The following is a 12,659-nucleotide window of genomic DNA, read 5'->3' on the forward strand; positions in this document are numbered from 1 at the left end:
ATGGTGATATGATGGAGGTGGTGGTGGTGATGATGCTGGTGATGATTATGGAGCTGATGGTGATATGATGGAGGTGGTGGTGGTGATGATGCTGGCGTGAATATAGAGCTGCTGGTTTTACCACTCTGAGTGCCTATTCTTGTCAGGCACCTTCACCCCCCCCGTATGCCTAGCAGAGCCCCTGTCTGTCTGACTCTGCATCTCATCGTCATGTTTTTATTCCACTAAATTCACATTCTTCAACCAGCCAGAAAACATCTGATGGGCACTGCCCCTGACTCGCTTATTCTGTTTCTTGGCCTGCAGTAAGAGTTTGATAAATGCTTGTAAATATTTAGAGGGGCCTGGGACAGGTGGAAGTGCAGGTGATGCTCTCAGGCCCCGAGTGGCTCTGTTGAGGGGCTCGAAGGGGAGCTTCTTCCCTGGACAGAGTGGAGCAGCCCTACCTCCCCACCCCTCACCCCACATCAAGAGAGAGGTTGACCAGAGAGTAGAGACAGTGAGAGAACTTTGGGGGGCTGAGACCTGAGTCCTTTCTGTGCTAGTGAGTGCAGTAGTGTCCTCTTATCCTCTTACAAAATGGAGTGGGGTGCAGGAAGTTGGTTGAGAGGAATTTTGCCTTCCTGGGAGAGCAGTCCCCTCTCTGCTCCCTGATACCCTGTGCTGGGTTTCATTGGTGTCCCCAGGCACTGCTGCCTGCTCGCTGCCCCACCCCGGGGTCTCCCAGCTTGGCTTCACTTGCCCCTGGGTGGGTTTTTGGATCACATCCTGTAAGTGGAGGAGATTCCAGCTGGTGATATCTGAGCAACAAAAGAAGTGACTCAGCCTGTGAAATTTACGATTCCACGGATGGCTAAAAGCCTGTTCTGTTTTATGCACCTTGAGGGCTCCTTGCTTCACGTTGTCAAAATATTTTATTCGTGTTATATCAGCCTCACCCCCACAAAGGCAGAAGCCTGGCAGGCCCTGTTCTGTTTGCAGATGGTGCTGGGACATTCCTGCCAGGCATTTAATGTTCGTCCCAGACTTCGGCCTCTGCTTTATCTGTGCTGACCGGAATCTGATGACCTGTTTATTCTGAAGACAATTCAGAGCATTAGAAAGTGTCAGCTTTTAGTAATTGATAGTGGAAAGCCTGTTGAGTTAAACTATGTGTTAAACCCCAACCAAAGGAACCAGAAGTGAAAGCCGGAAGCATGTCTTAGTTCAAAAAGCAGCTTGCTGGGCGGTGCCTGTGGCTCAGAGAATAGAGCGCTGGCCCCATACACTGAGGGTGGTAGGTTTAAACCTGGTCCTGGCCAAACTGCTACAAAAAAAATAGCTGGGTGTTGTGGCAGGCGCCTGTATTCCCAGCTACCTGGGAGGATGAGGCAAGAGAATTGCCTAAGCCCAAGAGCTGGAGGTTGCTGTGAGCTGTGATGTCTTGGTACTCTACTGAGGGTGACAAAATAAGACTATGTCTCTTAAAAAAAAAAAAAAAAGTAGCTTGCCCTGCAAGTTTGACTGCATGGGCCAGTGAGAGACTCAGAATACCCAGGGATCTCTGCTGCTGCCCAGCAGGTTGGGGGAGGTGTGAAGGGTGCTCAGTGGGAACCTTGCAGTGTCCCCACCAAGCAGGTGCCCCACGGGAGAAGCAGGCTGGGAGAAATCCCCATGTATCAGGGAGTCAGTGCTGAGTGCCAGTGCCAAGCAGCTGTGACAGGGAGGGCAGCTGGAGAGGCAGACAGGCCCCATCATAGAGAGTAGACAGGAGCCTTGGGTCTCTGTGGGCAGGGCCATGGCCAGGCTCACCTGGGAGCTCCATAGGAGTCCTGATAGGAGGGAGGGGTGGTGGTGGGGAGGTGCCCTGGGGTAGCACTTGCCTTCAGCCCTGCCAGTGTCCTGAAGGGGATGGGAGTGGTTAAGCTGCAGGACCTGAGCCCCAGAGCAGCCAGGCCTGGGGTCTCAGGAGAGATAAGCTCCCTGTTGCATTTGATCTCTAGAGATCTGGGTGTGAGGGATTATGCTGTGCTGGGGACACAGAGTGTCTGCGTACTTTGCTGGGGACACAGAGTATCTGCGTACTTTCCAAAGTTCTGTGTGTAGTAGTTTGTGTATTATGTGTTATAACTGGGCAGTCCTCGGCTGTATACACTCCACACTTTGAGCATTGGGAGGTCTGAGCATGGGAGAAGATTCAAGTGCACAGCCTGGGGCTTGGATGGAGGAATGGCCACAGTACAGAGTGTAGACAATCCCTGAGAGCCCATGCAGGACGCCGGCATCAGCAAGACTCCATGGCTCCTGCCAGTGCCTCCACCTGTCAGGGGCTAGCTCTGGAAGGTCCTGGTCAGCCAAGGGTCACCCTTTCTCTAAGGGGCTTCCCGTTACTGCCCTCTCCTGGCAGCTGGGTGGGGTCCTAGGGCCTGGGCCTTATAGAGGGACTTCCTGGTGTGCATCAGAGATCTGGATAAAAAGGGGGTCTGGGAACCAGCAAGCCAAGGCCAAAGCGCTGGCCAAGTGTTCACAGCAGAGTCCTGCTCTCTGTTTGCTGCCATGAGCAGAACAAGGCTTTTTACCAAACACCAGTGGATGTCCCTGGAGACGGCTGAGGGGACAGGACATTGGTATGCCGTGAGAGCGCTGAGAAGAGTCCTGTCCAGGGTGAGGACTGGCCATGGCCCCTCTTTCACTTTAGAACTGTGTGTGGACAGGCCGTGTATATGTGAGAACACATTTAACACCTGGGTCAGCCCACTGCACTGCAGAGAGCTGTGCATTGCCAATTTGGAGAACATTTTTAGACTCAAACAGTCTGTACTAGGAAACTTTTAACTGTTTTCTCTTTAATAAAAGTTCCAGAATTTCAGAGGTAGATGGATCATTTCCACTTGCTCCAAAAGCCCTTTTCCCACAAAGCATGTGAATGTGGGTGTCCCACGCTGTCACCCTGACATGTTGCTGAGAGGCCAGGGACACAGGTGAGGAGGTGCCTTCCGGGGTAGATTTCACCCCCTGCTCGGTCTCCACTGCCAGGGTCTGTGGAGGAGCCGCTGTCCACCTGCAGGCCCATAGCTCCATTTCTGTAACGCGTGTCTTCTGGTGACGTCTTTTCTATCCTGAAATGAAAGTCATAAATGATATAAGCACTTAACACATGTTAAAAAATAAATCTAATGCCCTAACACACATGCTAATGGAGAAATAAAAAGAAAGTAATTCATAATAAAGCAGGTTGCATTTCAAGATGAAAACTTTTGATCTGGCCTGTCATGGAAAAAAAAATCATTGAAGTTTTTAAAAAATTATCTTACTTATTTATTTTTTTATCATGGTAAAACACACATAATATAAAATTTAGCATTTTAGTCATTTTTAAGCCTGTAGTTTAGTGGCATTAAGTACACTCAGACAGTTGCACGGCCGTCACCACTATCTAGTTCCAGAAGTTTTCCAGCACCCCACAAGGGACCCTCATGCAGTCATGCCTCATCCACACCTGCTCCCCCCACTCCCCTGCCATTTGCCTGTTCTCGACAATTCACATAAATGCCGTCACGCGTATGTGCCTTTTGTGGCTGCCTCCTTTGACTTTGACTCATCATGCTGTTTTCCAAGTGTATTCATGTGACAGCCTGCCTCTGAACTTCCTGACTGTTGATGGCTGATAGTATCACAGTTAACGTATCTGTCTATCTCCCTGTGGAGACATGGGCTGCTCCAGCTTTTGATTTTTGTGAACAATGATGCTGTGATGTAGATGAACACTTGCTTTTGGTTCTTTGGGTGTATGCTGGGGGGTGGGGCTTCCAGGTCACATGGCACCTCTTTAACTGTTGAGGACCTGCCCTGAAGGCATTTGAAAGTCACTTGGGACACCGCCTGGTCTCCAGTGAAGACACCTTGTCTCCAGAGCTCTCTCTGTCTTAGGTGTGGTGGAAACAGATTGGTCTGTGACACCTGACAGCCTCATGTGCTGGAACAGAGCTGTCCTTGCTCAGGGAGAACTGGAAATGTGCCCAGTCCTGGGCAGATCGCAGGAAATCTCTCTCTGTCGGGATGGGGAAACACCTCCACGGTCTCAAGGACAGAAACAGCGTGGCTTTATTTCCGACCATGCCACATGCCGACAGCATCACCACGGCTTGGTGTGGGCCTCAGGTGGCCCTCAGCTGAGGACGAGCTCTCTGTGTGTGTATAGCTGCCCCTGAAGGGACAGGGTTGATCACACCCAGCTCCTGTGATGCCTGCTGGAAGTCACACGCTTGTCACTCCTCACAGCTTATTAGCCAGAGGAAGCTGTGGGAACCCCGGCACCCAGCACAGGCCCCGGGGGCCCTGGAGGTGGCCGGCCCGTGTCCATCCTGGGGTACACATCGAGATAAACACTGTAGTTGCTAAAGATGGTGTGTCTGGGCAAGAGGCCAGTAAGATTGTATGATGGAGGGGGTACTACAAACCGAAAGAAATACAAGTAAATACCGAGGAATTGAGGCCAAGTCCTGAAACCCTCTTGGTGGGGTCTTCAGGGTGGGGATAGTATGTGACGCTGGCAGAGATTGTGCCTGCCTGTGGCTTACAGCATTTTACATGAGCATTTTAAGTTACAGTTGATTTATAAAATGCGAGAGTATTGCTGACATTTCTCATACTGGAAAGGTATTAGAATTGGTGATGTTCTAATATTTCATGAGTTGCCATCTGCTCTTTGAATTTTCTAAATTAATTAATTTATATACAGGGTGATCGTAGTTGTAACTTTAAGTTGCACAGGAACTTTATGTCCACCCTGTATTTAAAGCATTCAGCATGATGCTTTGTTAAATACACAGAGTGAAGTAATCACTGTCTAACATGCTACCATGTCCATCACCCCACTTTTGTGTGTGTGAAGACCACCTAAAGGCTGCTCTCCTAATACCAGATACAGAAACTTTGAAAAGAGAATAGATTCCATCTATTCCTTAGAGAAGGAGTTTGACATTGAGGCTGCACACTGGTGTCAACTGTGGACGGAGCTGGTGTTACTGGTGTCCCCTGCTTCTATATCCAGAGGGTGGCAGGTTGAATTGGCGTGGTGCTGGTCTAGACATCAGAATTATATTAAACACTGCCTGGTAACTGGAATGTGAATTCCGGGTTGAGACCTGCCTTGGTTTCTCAGCTTAGCTGCATGGTGGAAACACTGGGGAGTTTTAAACAGTATTCATATCTTGGTCTGTCCCTGGAGGTTCTGATTTCACAAAGGGAAAGGGGTGCGGCTAGAGCGTCAGTCCCAATAATGGCTAGGGAGCTTTGAGAACCACTGTGACATACTTGTAGTTCCCAACTTCGGTGTTTGTCCTAGTGCCCGGAGAGCTGGCTCATGTGCTTTCGTGACTGTGCTGTAGCATTTAGAGGGCAGCCAGGGACCATGCGTCAGTTATCAGAGGCAGGCGACCCTGTGGGCTGCCTCAGTGACTTTACTTCACTGGCACACATTGGGTGAGCTTCCCACAGTGGAGAGGAGTCAGTGATTTGAGCTGCCTGAGGGGGGGGCACAGTGCCTGGTCCTGGGCTCCTCCCCTTGGCTCCCCTTCCCTCCTATGCCTCCCACCAGTGTCTTGGGCCTGCGAGCTACTGTGTAAAAATCAGAATCACCCACAGCGTAAGTCTGTGGGAACACAAGTTCCTTCTGAGTTATCAGTTAGAGTCTGTTATTTCACTTCCTGATTATTTTAAATCCGTGGTTCTCAACCTTCCTAATGTCGCAGCCCTTTAGTACAATTCCTGTGGGTCGCGACCCACAGGTTGAGAACCACTGGTTCAAATAATTGGGAATTCGATGCATTGGATCAAGGTGCAGAGTCACTAAGGAGCTTCGTGGGTGTTTGTGTATGTCTGTTTTTTTAAACATAATTTTCTGGCTGAGTGATCTGAGGAGGTCCCTTCTTGTATTTGTGTCTGCTCAGGGGTGAATCTATGATAGCACAGCTGACCCCCTCGCTCCCCACAGTCATGGCCTGGCTCCCTGGTTCTCCAGGTCTCTGAGCGCAGTGCAACCTTCCCAGGGGCCCCTCACTATCTCCAGTCAAGGCCAGGCTCTTCTGCTGGCCCCTCAGAGCACCAGTAGGTCAGGGCTGTCAACCACTGTGTCCTGGTAGCCTTAGGAAGGTCCCCATAGACTAGCTGTGCCTGAGGCCAAGGCTGACTCCAGAACACCTGGGGCTCCTTCCCTGCGTGGGGCCTGAATGACTGAGGCCCTCCTGCCTTCCAGGCTCACCATCCTTCTGTGTCCCTGCTGATTCAGAACCTGCATGCTTGGACTGGTCTTTGCTCACCCAGCACAGCCTGCTGGCCCAACAGTGCTTGGCAGAAACTCCTTTCTTTGCCCTTGACCAGAGCAGACCCATGAATGACAGTGGACCTGCCCAATGAGGAGGTGTGCTCATTAGTGGGCGTGGTGGTGGGACACGTGTTCCGTTTTACAGGTTGAGGTCAGGTGTAGGAGGAGGGGTGGTAGGTGTGGGAGTGAGGCCAGGGGATAGTGGAGATGGTCTGCTGCAGGTGCGGTGACCTCGTTGTACTGTGGTGTGTGTAAGAAGTAATTGTTGGACCCAAAGGACTGAATTACTCCCTCTGGGAATGTTCAGGAATTGAGCCTCAGAGTGGACAAAGATGTGTAAAAGTCACCTGTATCCTCACTGAGATAGCAGGACGATTCACAAGGTCCCTACCTCTGGGCTCTGAGCTTCCAGGGAGGTGAATTTTTTTTTCCCAAAAGCTTTATTTTCCTAATTTTCTTCAATGTCATACATTAGTTTTATAAACAGAAAGAATATAGTACTAAAAAACTACTAACAGATCACTTTGGAGGAGAGGTTTGGGGCATGGAGAGTGTGTTTTACTAACCACTGTGGTCTCTTTTCACATACAACCTAGAAGTCAGTGCCTCCCAGGGCCGGGGACCTAACAGGTGTCCCAGGCCCACCTGTGCAGCCCTCCCCTCACCAGCATAACAAGGATACACTAAGTCCTCAGGGTGGCTCAGCAGAGATGTCACTGGAGCTGAATAAGACCTGATTCTTGTCTCCACCTGTTGGGGACAGGTGGCTGCTCCTTCATCTACCCTCAGAGAGGAATCGGAGCGCTCTCTGAGGTGGCAGTGTGGAGATAAGGTGCTCACTGTTTGCACAGATCTTCTTTGGAGAGGTGAACACAGGTCTGGTGTGCAGGGTGCCAGAGATAGTTAATGAACCTCCCGAGGAAGTGTCCCATCCAGCCAGCCTCTTCGATGGCCACCCCAACATCAGGGTGTGAGGTGGAAGTTCTTTGATGGTTCTACCTGTGTACAGTCTAGAGCACCTAGAAAGGGAGGCTTCCATGTGAGACATCCCAGGCCCCGCTGAGACAGCAGTGCCCGGAGACGAGACACCCGTACCCCTGCCCCTGGGAGGGTCCCCCCTTCTGCCGGGATAGCATGTAAGGTCCTGACATCAGTGTGCACACCTGTGACCCTGCTTGGGCTCACCTGCGGACCCTGCAGCCAAGCCAGTCAGAGCCCTGGGTTGGACAAGGGGCTGGTGTGAGGTTCCCCAAGTCAGCTGTGAGGTGGGCCTGCAGGGTAGCCCCTCTGCAGTATCCAGGTCACAGAGCTGGACCCCTTGACTGTCATAGACTGCAGACTGTGGGCAGTGCGGGCCTGTCAGAGAGGGAGGGTGCCTAAGACTGCATGTGAGAGCTGTGAGGAAACCTGTATACGAGAGACTGTGTGCAGGTAAAGCATGTGTGTTGTGGGTGTGAGAAAGTGTGACTGTGAGACATGACTGTGAGAGTGTGAATCTGTGAGTGTTGTGTGAGAATGTCTGTACATGGGGCCTGTGTAAGTGTACAAGATAACTGTAGTGTGCAGGTGTGTGTGTGGGTGACTTGCGAGCGTGGGTGTGAATACATGTGAGTGGGCACAAGTGTGTGAGAGTGTCACTAGGAGTATTCGTGAGTGTTGAGAAGGTGTGTGAGAGGCCAAGAGGACGTGTCAAAGTGCTTGTGTGTGTGAGTGTGACGGGGAGTGTTGAGAAGGTGTGTGAGAGGCTGTGTGAAAGTGCACGTGTGTGAGTGTGGAGTGTGTGGGAGCCTGTGTGAGGTGTGAGTGTGTTGTGCACATCTGTGGGGAGGCCAGGTGTATGTGAGAGACCCCAAGAGGGCACAGGGGCAGGGCATTCCCCCAGCCTCTCAGGGAATGGTCCCTCCCCTCCCTGGTCGCCAGGACAGAGCCCTCCCTGGAATCTAACAAACTGTTGCTGCCCCTGCCCTCGGGCCCTCCCTGCTGCCACCCAACAGATGGGGACTCTGGGAGGGTCACACCGAGGTGGCCTAGTGGGCATCCTGGTGCCCCAAGGCCCAGGATCGCATTCTGGTCTGCACTGAGCTTTCCTGTGGTATTGAACTTGCAAGATGTCCCGCCTGCCTTTGTTGAGTGATTTAGGGGTACAGAGACCCCTGCTGTGTGATGCCTTTTGTGGTCACCTTTGGGAGGCCTAAGTCCTGTTCTCTATAAATTAACGTAACTTAATATCCTTCTAGTTGGGAAATCACCTTCCATGTGACAGTCTCTGTGGCCCTCAGACCTGCGAGACTGTACTATAGAGAAGGAAGAAAGCTTAGGGATCGAACCCATGAGTTTGTGGAGATAAGCGTAGGAGACGGGTCTAGGGGAGTCTGGGGAGCACAGGGAACCGCAAAATAAAGGAAGCTTGTTCTTCAAGGCACACTTGCTCTTGTTTTTCTAGTTTTATAAAGTAATGTATGAAAACATTGAAAGATAGAGACATTTATTAAAAAATACAAACGGTTCCTAGAATTCCGTAACCCAGAGAGAACCTGTTATGAATATTTTGGTACATTTTCTTAGCTTTCTGAAATCATACATGTGCACGCTCCCTTTAACATGTAACATTTTGGAGTATGTTGGAACTTGCTGTTAGTGACTGAATGAGTAGTCCATTTTGGACTGCTGCCAGCTTTGACCTTGACTGTGAGCTGGGTGCTCCCTGTGTGCCGGGCACCAGCTTTGGCTACATTATCAGTTGAATCCTCCAAACCAGTCTTTGATGTGTCATCCTCATCTCATCCCCAGGATGGCTCTGGGGACTTGTCACTGGGCTCAGGGAGGCAAGAGGCAGAGTCTGCCGCTGGTGGTGGTCCCATGCTGTCAAGGACAACCTCCACTAGCCTGAGTTCTCCCTCGGCAACACTCTCTTCTCTGATCACCCCAGCCTGCCATTCTCGGGAAGCAAGGACTTGAAAACTCCATCCTTCCTTCTTTTCTCCAGACTGCTGTGTGCTCAGACCCTCTGAAAGTGCGCCGCCTCCAGGGTCTCAGCCTGACTCCACGTTTTAGGCGAATTTGCTCAGACTATGAGGAATAAATTGTTAAATCTCAAATTCACATGAGAGACAGAATTTGTGAAGCCTTTGTTGGCTGCCCATCGGGACATGTCCAGAAGAATCCCTCTCACTCAGGGCATGGTGAGCAGCCTCTGATACCACTGTCTCCTTCGACATCTGTGTTAACTATTAAGTACCAACAGCCACCTCAGGCCGTGTGAGTGGACCCCCTCCCAGGGCCCTCTGCCCCCATCCACCCTGAGCAGGTTTTCGGGGCAGGAATGGATGGACGGGAAGGGAGTGGTGAGGAAAGGTGTGCACAGTTGTGGATTTTAGAGCTGGTGCATGTGGTGACAAATCCTTGTTCTTTGCTGACCTGGTGGGCATGGCACTCCCATTTTCCCCATCTGCAGAATGACATGGGAGCCGCCTGGTGGAGGGATTATGGACTTTTCTCTCCTAACTACCTCCTGGTCAGGGGTATGGTCCTGGCACATCATGGTGTTAGGTTGTATCTTAAACCCTGTTTAATTTTGCCTCATTTTTCCTGGTGTTTCAAACTTCTCTTTTCCAGAGTGGATAATCTGAAAGGCAGGAAGGAGGCCTGTCACCCCAGGGAGGCCAGTGGCTTGATAGACACTGTGTTTTTTTCTTTGCACATGTAAGCAGGACCCTTCAGGGTGAAGTGTCACTTTCTGTGCAGACCAGGGCCTGGCTGCTGGCTGCTGGCTGCTGTGCTTCGCAGGCTCCTTGGTGCCCTCATTCTTTCTGCATTTGCAGAGCCCCTCTGTGGCCTTCGACCCTCCTCTTGGTGTGGAACCCGTCTCGCTCCTGGTGGTCACAGTGGCAGGGTACTGAGAAGTGTTGCTCCATCCAGAGGGAGCAGCACTCAGCTCTGCTTGACCAGATGCCTCATCACACGGGTCTTAGTGCAGCACCGGTGGTGGCCTTGGGCAGCAAGAATGTTTTCCAGGAGACTTACTTGAATGAAGAAATTGCTGGGTTTTATTGTAGTCTGTAAGAGAGAAAATTGAGAAGTAATGGCAAATCCATGTATTTAGCAGGGACCTTTCTGGGCCCAGCTCTCGGCTGATGGTGTGTGTCATTGTCTCAGGCCCCCTCTGGTAGGTGCAGAGCCCACGGTCCCGGGTAGCTGCCAGCGTCTGATGTGCAGACCCCATTTCCTAGCAGCTCTGAAACACAAATGCTAAAGTTTAGGAAAAGTCTAAGCCTCTTTCTCTGCTCCGAGATTCACGTTTTAGTTCTGCAGCTTCCCCTGCGCATCCTTTTCCCGTCTAGACGTACGTACTTGATGTAGACTCGCCTTCGGGTTGATCTTCTGCGGCCCTGCTAGTTTTAAACTAACACTAATGGGGCCTCAGTTTCTGAATCAAGTTGGTTTTGATTGTCCAGCCTGTGGCCCACGTAGGCTGAGGTCAGGGCACATTAATGTTTGATGCCAGGTCTCCTCCCCAGGTCAGAAGGAACACCTGACCACAGTGTCCACAGTTTCTTTTATTATTATCATTATTTTAATTGACATAATAATTGGACCTGTTTATGGGGTACAGTGTGACATTGCCGCAACGTGTGCCCCTCACATCGCGGTAATTAGCACCGTGAACTGTTGTGATAGCAACGTGTGATTTCTGACCGAACAGTGCATGAGATCCTGCATGTTGAGTAGCAGTAATATTCCTTCCCCTTCCTGAATCACATCTGCATGAGGGGCCTCTGAATTTCTAGGCTGTGCGTGGACTGTAGGTCTCGGTAAAGGGCAGCTGAGCCCCAGCACAGGCCGCAGGTAGGTCCTCTGGGATGGGCTTATTTCCCTTGAGGCCTAGTGTGGCCCCGTTTTCCAGGAGGGATCAGCTCTCAGTCACTTGCCTGTGCTCACAGCACTTCTTTCCCTTGGTGACATGCGTGGCTGTCGCCTGCCACCTGCACTGCTTTGAGGGCCACTTCCCCTGCCTGAGCTGGGTACCAGGCTGTGCAGAGCCTGGCCTGCCTTTGCCAGCTCACACCTCTCACTTGGGCCTCTCCGCACTTGTTCATGGAGTGGCTGCAAGTGTGTGTCAGGAGGAAGACCCTGGTTGTTGCTGGGCAAGGTCCCCTTCCTCTCCACCCTGTGGAGGCTGATGAACCTGAGGACAAGGGGCCACGCGCACTGCATGCAGCGGCTGCTCTTATGCTCCCCATAAAGAAACGGGGGTGGAGGATGCCCCACAGCTGGTGAGGGATGCACGAGGGACCCCACAGCTGGAGTCTTGACCCATGCACACTGGCTCCCTTCCCTGGCTCTGAGGAGGTGGGAAGATGGGGTGGAATGAGGCTTTCAGGGACCCGGGTTTGGACCTCGCCTACTAGGTGACAGCTGTGTGACTCTGATCAGGTATGTGAGCTGTAGCCAGGCTGGGACAGGTATCAGGGTTCCCAGCCTGGCTACAGCTCAGGAGCCAGCTCTCCCAGAGCCATGTCAGGTGGTGCCTAGAAGCTCGGGAGGTCGGGCAGTGAAGTCTGAACTATGGTCAGACTCAGGAGACTCGATCCCTTCTGCCCCCCGCCCCCATCCCCAGGCACACAGGGAAGTGACAGCCTGTCTCTTTCTCTGGTACCTTCCTCTGTCACACCAACTGCTCATTCTGCTGAGCTGCTTATGTCTATGGATGTGAGGAGAGAGATAGGGAGTGGACAAGACAGTGGCTTTGCCACAGCACTCAGCACCGCAGCACATGTGGCTGCATGACACGGTTCCCTTTGGGAGAGGTCATCGGCCAACTTGAAACAAAGCCAGGCCGGGGAGCCCTGTGTCTGCCTCACACGCTGGCAATTCAAACCCTGCCTTTGAAGGGAATATCAGTGTGAATCTCACGCTTACAGGGACGATGTATTTGCTGTTCAAACTGTCGGGAAATCATTGTTGGGTCTGAATTTTCAGACTACGTCATCGGTAAAAACATTACCTTGATAGCCTGCAGCAGGCTTTTCTAAATGCTCAATCATGAGAATTAGTTAGGGCTGGGTGTCGTGGCTCACACCTGGAATCCCAGCACTTTGAAAGGCCAAGGTGGGAGGATAGCTTGATACATGGGCAACATAGTGAGCCCTCATTTCTACCACATATATGAAAAAATGAGCCAGCATTACAGTGCATGCTTGTAGTCACAGCTACTTGGGAGGCTGAGGCAGGAGGATCACGTGAACCCAGGAGTTGAAGATTATAGTGAGCTATGATTGCATCACTGCTCTCTACCCTGGGGGACAGAGTGAGATCTTACTTCTTTTTTTAATTTTCCTTTTTTTTTTTTTTTTTT

General features: G+C 51.4%; 1 protein-coding gene across 6 annotated transcripts in view; it reads left to right on the plus strand.

The window, feature by feature from the left end:
- TNS3 (tensin 3) overlaps positions 1-12,659 on the plus strand; it is a 311,621-nt gene that overhangs the window by 217,479 nt on the left and 81,483 nt on the right. The gene's annotated exons all lie outside the window — the stretch shown is intronic.

The sequence above is a fragment of the Otolemur garnettii genome, unplaced genomic scaffold, assembly GCF_000181295.1.
Source record: "Otolemur garnettii isolate 467f Iridium unplaced genomic scaffold, OtoGar3 scaffold00123, whole genome shotgun sequence".
Classification (NCBI taxonomy): Eukaryota; Metazoa; Chordata; class Mammalia; order Primates; family Galagidae; genus Otolemur; species Otolemur garnettii.